The 11484-nt window shown below is 51.0% G+C and overlaps 1 long non-coding RNA gene across 1 annotated transcript; it reads right to left on the bottom strand.

Moving 5' to 3' along the window:
* Nucleotides 1-3098: 3098 nt before the first annotated feature.
* Nucleotides 3099-9033, bottom strand: LOC120609034 (uncharacterized). Its single transcript, XR_005654627.1, has 2 exons — nucleotides 8891-9033; nucleotides 3099-3528 (listed from the first exon to the last, which is right to left on the bottom strand). It is a non-coding gene; the product is annotated as an uncharacterized LOC120609034 (long non-coding RNA).
* Nucleotides 9034-11484: the final 2451 nt, after the last annotated feature.

Raw genomic sequence — 11484 nt, 5'->3', positions numbered from 1 at the left:
TGTCCTGTGTGTGACTGTCCTGTGTGGGGCTGCAAGGGTATAGAACATAACCTCTTTGAATGAGCCCTGACTAACATCTGCCCAGTGGGGACAGGGTATCTGGACGGTGCCCCTGATGCAGCCCTTTGACCGCAGACTGAGGATGCAGCCTCGCCCGCCTGTTGTGTGCCCTTGGGGCATCCCGATCCCACCCACAGGGCGCTCGGTGGAGTCGGGGCAGCTGGAGTCAGACAGCCAGTTCTGGGCCCCGTCCTTGGCCACTCGCTGGCTCTGCACACGTAGACTTTGGCGTCTCTCACCTTGAGCTTCCTCATCCTTCAGTGGAGAGAATAGTGGAAACTGTGTCACACGTTTGTCATGAGAAGTAGTTAAGGGGGTCCATGTAAAGGCTTAGTGCGACGCCTGGCCCAGAAATGCTCAGTGCCCGTGTGCTCCTGCCAATCTCGGTCGTGAGCAGTGCCCGCTGAGGCGGACCCAGAACTGGGCTCGACGTGTCTGCTGCATCACTGGGCACTGAGAACAGTGAGTCTGCATCTGGACGTGGGGGGTCCAGAGGGCCTTGTCAGATGAGTCTCAAGGACTTGGCTTTGGCACAGTCTTACCTCAGAAAGGGCTTTGAACTCGGCTTGAGTGAGTGGACTCCTTGCCTACCCCCTTTGCAGACTGAGGCCCAGGGGTATTAATAAGACCCTGTCACTTCCCAGCAGGCCCAAAGTGTCCTGAGCAGACAGGGTTCCTGGGGTCCTGGAGACACACTGGACAGGCTGCTCTAATCTCAAAAGAGCCATCTTGATCCTCTCCCAGACCCCCGAGAAATAGATGTGCAGCCAGTAGCTAGTGTGTCAGCAGGAAGTGAAGACAGCGCAGGGGGCACGAGAGGGACATTCTGGCAGCTGTGCTTTGGATCCTGGGACTAAATTCACAAGGCCAGGAGCCATGACGTCATTTCTGGCCTGGCCTGTAAGTCACCTCTTGGGTGGGCCTGGCCACCCCACACCAGGCCGCCTTTTCCCCAGGAGTGGGGCCCAGGCAGCCCAAGAGCTGACACTTAACGAGGGGCAAGAGGTGCCCAGAGGTGGAAGGATCCCTGGGGGCAGTCGCCCCGGCTGATAATTACTGTGGCCCAAATTCCCTGTCACGTTCCAGCTAGGTCTTGGTCTCCCTGGCAGGGGGCCTCAGAATGGAATGTTCTGGGACCAGCAGGTATGTTACAAATGCTGCAAATGCCTATTCAGTGATGTCAGAGGTTCAGGGCCGGCCCTGGGCCAGATGCAGAGGTAAAGGCTGACTTTGCTAATCCCAACTTCCCTTCCTCCTCTTTGTCCCTTCTGCTGCCCTTAACCATCCTGATCCTCTCCTTCTCCTCTCTCCTGACGTTAAAACCTTTCCTCGGGAAACTGGAGTGCATTTAGACTATAGTGCAAATGACTGACAGCACTTCAATGTTCTGCTGTCCCCTTTTCTGTCTATCTTTTTACAAACTTGCCATGGCCTTAGTCTTGGGCTTCTGAAACTGAGATCACGAATCCCTGAGGATACCTGGCAATATGTCAGGGTGTAAACAGAGCCAAAGGGTAACCCGGTACACCTTCCTGAACATCAGTTTTATTAGATAATGAGAAAACAATTATCTATTGAAATAAACGTAAATATGTTATAGACCAGAAAAAAGTTGTCTGAATTTTAAAGACAAAACAAAAAGTCTTCTCTCCATATACAACAGTTAAATTTATATCCTTTAGCCTCAAAGGGGCATTGTTCTCACATGATTACTCCAGCCATTTACTGTAGAAACATCCCATAATGACAAGACAACCCCCTCAGGTCATTTAAAATCTTGTTGACAGAGGATAGGTTGATAGTGGCTTCTGGTATACAAGACTTATATGCTTTTCTGGACACTTGTATAGTATTTTTGAAATTAAGGTTAGACTTTCTGTAAGTGTAAAGCCATTATCACCCATTCTGAACCTAACACAGAGTTTCAAGGGCACTCACAAGAATATTGTGCGTTTCTGAACATGTATTTACGTAAAGGCTTAAAAGTTTTAAGAAGTGCAAACAGGACGGAACCAGGCGTAAAACTCTGAGAAATCAGAGGGGAAAAATTGTTAATGAAACCAGAGTGGAGGGGACAGGCTCTGGGGAAAAAACAAGACTGCCAGGAGCACAAAGATGGACTGAGAATATTAAAGAGACTTAAGATTACTTGGAAACCAGGTGGAAGGGCCACCACCAGGCAGTCAAATGGAAGACCTGGACGTGAAGAATCCGGAAGCCATAAACAAGGCCGCCAGGAGCCAGGCTGTGGCAGGGAGCGTCACAGCAACCCAGGACCCTGTCCTTCCACATCTGCATCTGCTACAAACATACCTTGCACCTTTGAAAGGAGAAAGTTCCCCGGTATCTAGCTATCTCAGAGTCAAAGCCACAGCTACTGACCTTGACAGAATCTGCTTCTGTTTTCCAACACTTCCAGCACTTCTCTTTGCTCTCAGATGACTATGCATTGCTCTCAGGATTTCCGGTATTATAATTACTAAATAGATGCTGGAAGAATGAAAACGTTGCTTTTAGGGTGAGATACGTGAATGAGTAAATAAAATGCATTAACATTTTGTTGAGGACGTCCTCATTTCCCATTGCTCCTGGGACCCCCATTCCTGGAACTGGGACAAGGACAGAATCAGCCCCTGTGGGGTGACTGGCATCATCCTTTGGAAGACCTCCTCTTTCCTCTTGAAACCCCCAGGTGTCTGGTGTGCCTCTGTCCAGCGCTCCAGGTGTGATGGTGACCATGTTCCTCATGACACCTAAAGGGGCTTCCTGGGCCACTGGCCACCAGAAGCCTCTGATTCTAGCACGCGCAGTGGCGCCCTGCCTGCCTTCCTCTGTCCTCTGGTGCTGCTGCACTCTGTCAGTCACATGGTCACAAGTTGTCCAGAACAGACGGTGGGAAGAAAAGCGAACAGACGAGCCAGGTACTCTCAGGACCCCTTCACCGAGTGCTGGTGTGAACTCTCTGAGGGACACAGAGAGAAAACCATTTGCACACACGAAGAACCTTCTCTAGATGCAAGACACGCTCACTCTTAACGTCCTGTGCTGAGCGCCGAAATAGTTTCTTTATTTCAGGAGGAAACTGACGCTTGGAGCGATTAAGGAACGGAAGTGGCTAATGTCCATCAAGGGCTTATTGCGGGCCAGACACTGACATATGTCAGCCTGTTTATCACTCCCCAGCCCCATCACGGAGACACAGTGATCTGTTTTACAGACGGGAAACCAAGACTGGAAACACCGGGAAACTCAGTGTAGTCCCAGGCTGATCCGCGCTGGAGCCAGGACCAGAGTCTAGAAGTTCTGGCTCTGAAGCCCATGCCATTTCCCCACTGCACTGTAATTGCTCTCCGGGTCTCCACAGGACTCCGAGTTCCCGTGTCTCTGTCCTCTGCCGATGCGGTTCCAAATGCCCAGCCCTGAGGCCAGACGGTGCCTCCCTCCTTCCAGAAGGATGCTCCAAACTGGCTGCATGAAAAAAGAAGCAGGGATACAGTTGCCAGCCACGTGGGCAGCTGGCCCTGCAGCCTGGCCTCTGAGGACAGACAGGTGTCCCTGCTGTTTTGGGGCACTTGCCACTGCCGCTGGATCTACACATGGGCAAGGGCAATTTTAAACTTTCCCTCCCTGCCAGTAGGCCGGCTCAGGCTCACACACAGCCCGGTCTGCCCTGAGGGTTGGTCAGTGAGCTTGAAATCACCCTTGGCCAAGGGAGGCTTGGTTCCCCAGAGGGGCCGGCCATCCCTCTGTCGTCGCCCCTCCCTGGCCAGAGGGAGGCAGTCAGGGTCTCAGTGTGCAGAAGGAGGTGCCCTGGCAGCTTTTCTCCAGGATGGCAGCACAGGAGGCCCTGGGGGGCCACGCCTGAAGCAGAAAAGATAAACATCAGACAACAGAGAGAGCGTGGAATGTTAGGACAGATTCCTGGGAGAGGCCGGGGACGGACGCTGGTCCAGTCTGGCCCAGATCCAATGTGCACTTATAAGCGAAGAAAATTGGGTCCAATTGAGAACTAAAAGTGTAGGGCTGGAGAGAAGGACTCTGCTGTTAATTTGGAGCAGCTGAAATGCACCACTGGTATGGCAGGCAGAATGGCTAGTCGACACACGATATGCGTTCTATTTTCTTTACATGGTTCTAGAGTCGTTAGGTTCTTAACCTTGTTTTTACCTGGCTGTGACCATGTGACAAAGTTCTGGCTAATAAAATGTGCATGAAAGTGAGGTGTGTACAAATTCTGGGTCATGTCCTTAAAAGGAAGTGGTGTGCCCATTTTGCCTTCCTTGTGGCTGGAATGCAAACATGATGGCAGGAACTAGAGCAGCCATTCTGGACCATGGGGTGGAAGCACATATATGGCAAAGCAAATAGACAAAGGGTCTGGGACTCCCAATGGTTGTGGAGCTGCCATACTGGCTCTGCCAACCCTTTTGAACTTTTATGTGACAGAGGTAAAGGTTTCTCTTCTTTAAGCAAATATTATTTGGGTCTCTTCATTACAGCAGGCAAGTTGATATCCTACTAATGCAGGTCAAAGCTCAGACAGACTCCCCACGTACCCAGTGGGTATGATGCTTGTGATTCCTCACGCATTTGAAACACCATGCCGTAAGGATGCAGCATCTGCCAGATCTCTTCTGCCCAGATCACAGGGAGGAGTGAATTTTGGAGTGAGTTTATAAGAAAACGGAAGAGAAGACCAGGCAGCCTCCTCCTCTGCTGGCTGGCTGACTGGTCAGTGCTTCTAGGAAAACGAGGCCAGCCCTGATTCTGTTCTATTCTAACTGATGTTCTCTTGGTCCTGAAAGCTGGCGGGGGGAGGAAAAGCCCCGAGGGCAGGGGAGGGAGTGTGTCCTGGTCCTACACTGTGGTCGCCAGGTCCTGGAGTGGCCCTGGGCCACTTTCTCCCTATGTAAAACCAGAAATGACAACGGCTGCTCTCCCCAGGACCTAGTAGGTCATGACCTGTCCTCAGGAGCCAAGGAAGACGGGTTTTATTCATGTCTATGGCAGAGTTTATTTTCCCAAGGAGACTGCCATGTTCAATTTGATGTTTCAAGTAGTTTGACTTAAAAGGAAAAAACAGCCCTGCTGGTGATGGCCTAAGAATTTCAAGCCTCATGTCACTTCTCTGTCCCTGGAGCCAGCATGTCTGTGTTCAGTCTGGTGTTGTCACGTACCAGCCATGGGACCTCAGCAGCTTTGATTATTTCTCATTTTAAGTGATGAGCATGGCAGTCTGGTGTCTAGCTCTGTCTGGGCCATGCTGTGTAAGGGGAAGTGGGTCTCGTGAGGCTTGACCTCTCCAGGCACAGACAAGACAACTTCTCATGGTCCAGGGCCAGAGCAGTGCTGGCGACCTTGACCATGAGAAGAGAGTGTCTCCCCCTGCTTTCCACAGAATGGATGGACCTGCCTGCTCTCTCTTCACGTTAGTTTCTCTGAGAGACCCCTCCCCTAAAATACATGTCTCTGTCCCATCGTCCTTTCGTAAGTAGTGTCTACCTTCCTCCAGGAGGTGTTTCCTGACAAGTTCCCCTCCCCCCACACACTCTTCCCGGGCTGCACAGGGGGCTTTCCTTGCCAAGAGGACCTGAAAAACAGGTGGAAGGGGCCCAGCCATCTGTGTTTAGCCCTGACCATCAAGTCCACGCCTAAATCCTATTACTTTTTCTTTTCTGCTTTCGCTGTGGAATTTCCTGGTCGAGAAAGGACAGCAGGAGGGCTGAGGACGGTCCCCGTGGAGGGAGCTCCCTGCCATCTCCTTGTGTCTCATTCATGCAGTGAGTGCCCATTGCACCACCTGCTCTGTCTCAAGTCTCTCTTCTGTGCGATGGGGACAATGAAACCCTCCAGGGCCGTTTGATCCCCCGAGTTCCCTGCCATCTGAGGATTGCAGTTCTGTGGAAGATCGGCTGATTCACTTAGAAACAGCCTCACACTTCTACAGAAAAGTTGCAGTAGGGTATAAGTATTTTTCAGAGCCACTCGGGAATGAATGATTGACATGACACTCCATGACCCCTGGGTATTTTGGCGTGTACTGTCCTACTCACAAGGGCATTTTCCTCTGTGACCACAACACAGCCGTCAAATCGAAAGGTTAACACCACTGCATCCCTATCATGCAGTCATTGTCTGCCCCTCGTTTCCTGACTTCTCAATAATGTCGGTTTTAGTTAAAGGATACAGTACAGAATCATGTGTCACATTCGGTTGTCACATCTCTTTAGTCCCCTTCAATCTGGGATATGTTCCTCGGTCTTTTATTGACTTTCATGGTCTTAACACTTTGAGCACCACAGACTCAGCTGTTCAGAGCCCTTGAGTTTTCTAACGTGGTGCTGAGATTCAGGCTGTGACTCTTGGCTGTGCTGTCACGGGGTCCCATCTGGTGGCAGGTGGTTTCCACTGGTTCCATCACTGATGTAACTGATCTCCTGATTAAGGTCTCTCCACTGGGTTCTCACATGAAGCAGATTTTCATTTGTAATTAAGTATTTTGTGGGGAGGTACTTTGAAAGTCTGTGAATTACTAGTTACTCATCAAATAATTGCAGTTAATAATTCTAAATATAATTTTCAATATAACTAATATAATTAATCAATTAACATGTATGTGGACTTGTGGTTTTCTGTTTCATCCCTTGGGTTATGACTCATGATTATCATTATTTATCTTAATGCTTAAACTGTCCCAGTTTGGGTGGATAAGAGCCCATTCAGGCTGGCTTCTTTGTCTTTCTGACACAGCCTAGCTCATCTGTGACCCTGTCTGTACCTCTTAAAAAGAAGAGCCGAGTGCAGCACAGAGGAGGGGAACAGGGCCTTTGCTCCTTCTGTGCTTCCACGTTGCCTCAGGCCACGTGCGTACCCCCAGATGGGTCACCGCTTAATGATCCTGCCAGCTTCAGGGATGGGCAGAAAATTTTCCACATCTTCCCCTGGGTATTCACGCTTTCTGAAAGCAGGCCCAGTGCCAGCAGCTTTCGGTCTGAATCATCCGAGCTTCACTTAGCAGCCCCCAGGCCCCCTCTCCCCTCCACAGGAATCCCGACTCCTCCACAGTGGCCCGAGAGGGGCCGGGGTCTTTCGGGATTTCTCTCAGACTCCTCTGCAGTTTCCTCTTGTGGGATATCACTTCTCATTCCCAGAGGAGAGCGATGAACCAGGTGCCAGCAGACAGAAAAGACTCCAGAAGCCCTCGCGGCTATAGTCAGAGACTGACAGCCTTGGAGGTTGGCAGGACAGGGGCCCATTTACCACCAGGCCCACGAGGCTTAAAATCCAGGGCCCCTCACTGCCAAAGCCTGCGTGAGTAGTAATCACAGTTTTGTAGTCTTTATCTTAAAGCAGGGTCCCCTAAATGTCTAAGCTGCGGGCCCCACAGCTGGGCCTGCCCTGGATCAGATGCCATGTGCCACACGACTCCCGCTCTGGCGAGTCTCCGAGGGAAAGGACCAATGACAAGGACCCCATGTGCTGGAAAACAGCTCAGTGTCACAGTTAAGGGCAAGACTGCCGGGTTCAAATCTCAACTCTGACATTTACCAGCTGTGGGATTAGTTGCCTACCCTCTCTCCCTGTGCCTCAGTTTCTTCTGGGATAGTGCCCATCTCTCTACCCGCCTATCTATCTGTCTGTCTGTCTGTCTGTCTATCTATCTATCTATCTATCTATCTATCTATCTATCTATCATATGAAACACAGAGGTACAGAGGGAGACACAGAAGGCATCCCCAGAACAGCACTTACATGTATTATCTACCCACTTAGCTCTTTATAAAACGCTGCCATGAAAGTCGCATGTCCTGCAGCCTGCAGAGCCCTTGATCTTCCCCTCATTCCTCAAGGCCAAAGATTGTTCCCTGAATCCTTTGCGTTATTTAGGGAAAGTCTGAAAGACTGGTAAGGTTTCAGAACATTAAGATTTGGGGCCCATCCATCCTGGGCTGCTTTGCCAGGGAGCAGTTTGGTCTCCCAGCCACACACAGTCCTGCGCGCACGTCAACATCTGGAACCTCTTGGCTCCCGCATCTCGGGAAGGGCCAGCTGTCCCGTCTCCACGGGGAGAAAAATGAGAGAGTGGGAGGACTTGGAAGGGATCAGGGTTTTGAGCGTTCAGGAGCATTGCTGGCTGGGAAAGTGAGATGGATGTGAGCCAGCTTGTGGAAAAAACCACAAATACCAGCCTCAGAGGAGACTCACCTGGGAGGTGGCCTGGCTCTGGCCTGGTAATTCCACGCTGCATACAGATCAACCATGTGAGGAATTTTGACCCCTCTTGCCGCCCATCCTGCCCACCTCTTCCCTGTTGTCAGAGAGCTGGGTGCTAAACCTCTTGAATTGCATATGCATTTCTGTCTTCTTTCCTAGCCAGCTTTGTGACACCAGCAATGAATAACAGACACTGCTGGCATTTGTGGTCCTGAAGGGGGCTGGCCTGCCCAGGACCTGGCAGGACCTACAAGCCCAGCTCCTCCTGTAAAGAAACCTTCTCTAGGAGCCAGCCTCTGTCCTCAGAGCCTCCCCGTTTTATTCCACCTTCCCCAAATGTGCCCTCCAGGCTCACCACCACCGTCCTCCACACCCCCCAAGCTGGCTCCTCTGCCCACCAACCAGCCTCTCCTCTCCTATTCCCGCTTCAAAACGAGGATCTGGGGACCCAGAAGGGTTGCAGCTCTTCAACTAGTAGGCGGAAGCCCTCTGATTTTCATCCCCAGTGGGGTACTTTTTAAAATAAAAGGGACTGTGGGACAACCAGCACAGAGCGGGGCTGTCTAGTCAAGCTAAACTCTTTGGTCACCCTGTTCCAGCCCTGGTCTTTCTCTACCTCCCCAGCTCGTCCATGCTCTCGCCGGCCTGCAGGTCTCTCTTCCTTTTCCTCCTGCGATAACTGCATGCTTGCTTCCACGTGGCTTAGGCAGAGCTCCTGTCTTCTTGGACCCGCCCTAGTCGCTTGAGCTGGCTTGTCTTGGCTGGCCAGACTGATCGTTAAATTTTCAGGAATTTTACAGGCCAGCCGTTAAACACAGTCATCATCCTAAAATGAAATGAGATGAATTTACAATCAAATGAGGTGATAAACACTCTAAATCCATCATTTCCTAATCACGTTGCTACTTTCTATGTTCTTGGTGTGATTTACGTCCCCTGCATCTGTTCCGTGGAACTACCGGACTGACCACCACACTTCCCTTCCCCGCTCTGCGCTCAGTGATGTCAGGTCGGTAGCTGGAAACTGGCCTCGTGAGAGTAGTTTCACTTGTGAAATTGGCAAGTGCTTTAGACCAGGGCTGGGAAATGTGCCTTCCGTTTTCCGTGTTATTCACAGCCTTTGAAACCGTTATCTGATTTGACAAAGAAGTTGCCCATGTCATTGACAAGTGAGTGACGTTCCGAAATACTGACCACTGAAGCCAAAAGAGGCTCCAGTTTAATAAACATAAGTAGTATAGAAGTGAGAAATAGTTTACCAGCAGATCGCACATCCGATTTAAGGATGATAAATTTATTGGGGAAAGAGCTGATTATGATGCAAGTCCATTTGTCAAACTGTTGTTTGTTGTAGGTTTGGCAAAAGTCATTGAATGCATTCCGTGAGAATCAGTGGAATTTACAGTGTATTGTATATTTTAGCATTATTTGTAAATCGTATGCTACACACGCTTTACATCAGTAAAACCTGCAGTAAACTCCTGTATGTATATGACTCCTGTACACAGACATGGTTTTCAGAGGCAGTTGCTAAACACTGACCCGCCCACTGCCGGCCTTCCCCTTGCCCAGGCTGGGTCAGGCGCCTCCTTCGCTGCTGCCACAGTAACCTGTGCAGGACTGTAGCCCTACATCCTTCCGTCTGTGCCCCCGACCGAGCTTCTTGAGGACAGGGCACTCTCCATAGCAACACACTTAACACGATGCCAGGTACGGATTAGGAGCCCCTCCCAAAATGTGATTAATTAATTCATGGATTTGACAGCTGAACGGGTGAAGGGCAGCTATACATTTTCCCCACGTTTCCTCTCCCTGGGTGGGGATGCATTCCCGGCCTTCTCGTGGCGGGATGTGGCGTGTGATGAGTTCAGTCAGGTGATGAATGCGCTAGGAGTGATGCCAGCCATTTCGGACGAGACCCTCCAGATACCGCTGCCTGCCCTGTTGTAGGCCCCTGGAGACCACAGGATGGACGAGGGGTGCCTGACCCACGAAGTGCCTTTGAGTAAATGGGCTTTTGTTTTGTTAGGCCACTAAGATCATGGGGTTTGCTTGTTACCACAGCATAGCCTCCCCTACCCTAAGTCAAAGAGGAAGCTTAGGGAGGCGACTCAAGACCGGCTGCGGAGCTCTCCAGAGCCAGAGCCAGGCCGAGAGCCCGTCTTCCTGTTCCCGTACCCGCCGCTTCCGCCCGCGCATTCTTCCCTCCCAAACACTGTCCAGGGAGTGTGAACCTGAGGGGGGTTTTGTTCAGAACCCCATTTCAGAGGATAACTGGTTGGGGCCTACTCATGGGGAGGCTTCCAGAGCCACCAGCTTGGCAGACACACCCACCAAACAGCCTCTTACAATAGAAGGTCAGCAGGAATGGCTGGTGTCGGGGATTCAATCTCCCATTAACTGCCATTAGCCTGGCTGTGGTTTCACCCACAAGCGCCCCTCCCTGGCCCTGCCATTTACCACTGAACTCAGCTGCGCAGATCTGGTTCTTGGACAGAGAGGGACCCAGAGCATAGCACCCAGGGCCTCTATTAGGGAAACCCTCGGTCCTTTCCTTCCCCGTCTCCCCCTCACACACCACTCCCACACTCACACTTCTGACACAAGACGTGTGGGTGTTTCCCCAGCCAAGCGATTCTGTGACACCAGCTGAGTGTCCTACAATTTAACTCAATTCTGATACCATCTGTCTGGAGATAGCGTCAGATCCCACAGGTTGAGGGCTCAGTTTCATGAGACTGTCCCCTCCCCACTTCAAATGCCATCGCAAGTAGTATGTCCCCAGGTTATTCACAACTTCTGTCTGACTTGGCTACAGATTGGAAGTTCCCACGACCTCCTCCTTGATTAATTTGCTAGAGCAGCTCACAGAACTCAGGGAGACACTTATGTTTACTAGATTATTAAAGGACATGGTAAAGGATGCAGATGAACAGCCATAGGGCGAGGTCTGGGAGGGTCCTGTGTGCAGAAGCTTCTGTCTCGGTGGAGTCTGAGGTGCATCACCCTCGCAGCATGTGTGTTCACCAGGCTGGAAGCTATCCAAACCCCATGTGGGGATTTCTATGGAGGCTTCCTCACATAGGCATCATGGATTATTAACTCTCCCATCTCTGGAGAATGGGGGTGGGGGGCTGAAATTCCAAGCTTCTATGCAGGAGCCACGCAGGAGCCCACCCAGAGTTGCCTCATTAGAACAAAAGATGCTCC

The sequence above is a fragment of the Pteropus medius genome, unplaced genomic scaffold (genome assembly GCF_902729225.1).
Source record: "Pteropus medius unplaced genomic scaffold, Ma_sr-lr_union100, whole genome shotgun sequence".
In the NCBI taxonomy this organism is placed as follows: Eukaryota; Metazoa; Chordata; class Mammalia; order Chiroptera; family Pteropodidae; genus Pteropus; species Pteropus medius.
This window is presented reverse-complemented; position numbering and strand designations above follow the sequence as displayed.